This window comes from Typha angustifolia, chromosome 11 (genome assembly GCF_048772165.1).
Source record: "Typha angustifolia cultivar Huaian chromosome 11, ASM4877216v1, whole genome shotgun sequence".
Classification (NCBI taxonomy): domain Eukaryota; kingdom Viridiplantae; phylum Streptophyta; class Magnoliopsida; order Poales; family Typhaceae; genus Typha; species Typha angustifolia.
This window is the reverse complement of record NC_133249.1, coordinates 7,158,435-7,160,155: the sequence shown is the minus strand read 5'-3', so window position 1 is coordinate 7,160,155 and position 1,721 is coordinate 7,158,435.

Below are 1,721 nucleotides of genomic sequence, written 5' to 3'. Positions count from 1 at the left end.
AATATTTATATTCTAGAATATGGCTGTTATGATATTTAATTATTGTTTCAAAATAAGAGGTTGTATTTTGGAATAAGAATTTTTTATTATTCTTGAAGTAAAGGTGTATGAAGTCTCATATTTGACTCTTGTAACAAAACAATAGAGACTTTAGGTTGACCAAAGCTGAGTGCATATATAAATCAAGGTAACCCTTCTTTGAAACACTTTGGTATTGTTCCTAAATCCTTCACCCACCTTATCTATTGATGTGCTGAGCTGAGAGGTAGGAGCAACTCTATGTGATTCATTACACTTGCTTTTGCCCCACCTCATAAGCTGGCAGGAAGGAGCGACACTTTTTTTATAATATGAATCAATATACTCATTGATCAAGCGTGCTTGCATTGAATATAACCGGGCTAAGTTGATTTATCAAAACCATGGGATGTAAAATAGCTCATGCAATCTTAGATTATTTCACACTTAACTTAGTAAGCTAGCTTAGTAAACTATGCCAACCTGGTTCTCCATGCACTATGGTAGGCTTTCACAATCTCAAAGGTGGCTCTTGATACTTAAAAATCTATTTCCTCTAACAAGCTCTTTGCCTACACGACGTCCCTATCACAGGTTTTGCCTCTGAGTTGACCATTTTGATCTTGCTCGTGTCTCGTTCTGCCTTGAGGCCCCCAAACATTCCTCTTTCCTCCTTCAATGATTTACTCCCCTAATTTTAGTAGGCATCGGTCTTTTGCATATGGCTATAGTTGCTTGCTCTTTTTCGTCTCTTCAATTCCCAATGAACAACAAAATTTGAAGTAGATCTAAAACGTTAGGGCAAAGGATGTCCATATCTTTCAACGCGCCATTTTACAAGTCCCCTCACTCGGTCACACCTCTAATAACTTATAAAAGAGGACAAAAAAGAGAAATAATAAAAAATAATGCTATGTGTATACCACGAGGAGGTTTCTTCACTTTTAAGCATTCTCACTAGGGTTTCAAAATTAGTCACGATAATAATTCAATCAAATTGCCTCCTTGAGGCCTATTTCAAGTTTTATAGGAAACAAAAGATTAGGAAGACATTTGGCCTTGAAATAAGGCCAATTTCACAATAGATATATCTAGTTGTTATTCCCAAAATAAGATATTTATTCAGGAATAACAACTTTTGTGTTTACTTGTCTTCTATAATAAAAGTATAATAATTATCTTCTATAAAGTGAAGAAAAAGATAGAAAACAGTCTTCTATAATAAAAATATAATAATTATCTTTTTTATAAAGTGAAGAAAAAGACAGAAAACAGTCCGTCCTTTATAACATTACGATAAATACCATTTGATTTGACACAAAATCGATTGATGAAATAAATATCAATGGTAAATTAGGTAATTAGATTAATGTGCGGTATAAAATACTATTTTAATAAATAATATTTGTATTATAGAATATATTATTATAATATTTAGTTGTTATTCCGAAATAAAGAGTTATATTTTAGAATTAAGAAAAAAGATATCCCTGAAGTGATCTTTGGCTAAGAGGGGTGCTTCTAGTTAGCATGCACCAAAAGGAGGAAGCTAAGCCTGAGTAAGCGAGGCAAATAACAGTTGCAAATAAAGCCCAAAAGTCTCACTGGAAGCAAAGTCGGTTTTGTAGCAATGCAATGCCTTCCTCCATCGGGAAGCCCAAATTGAGGCCCAATTGGATTTGCTACATCTACAACTTCCTCTC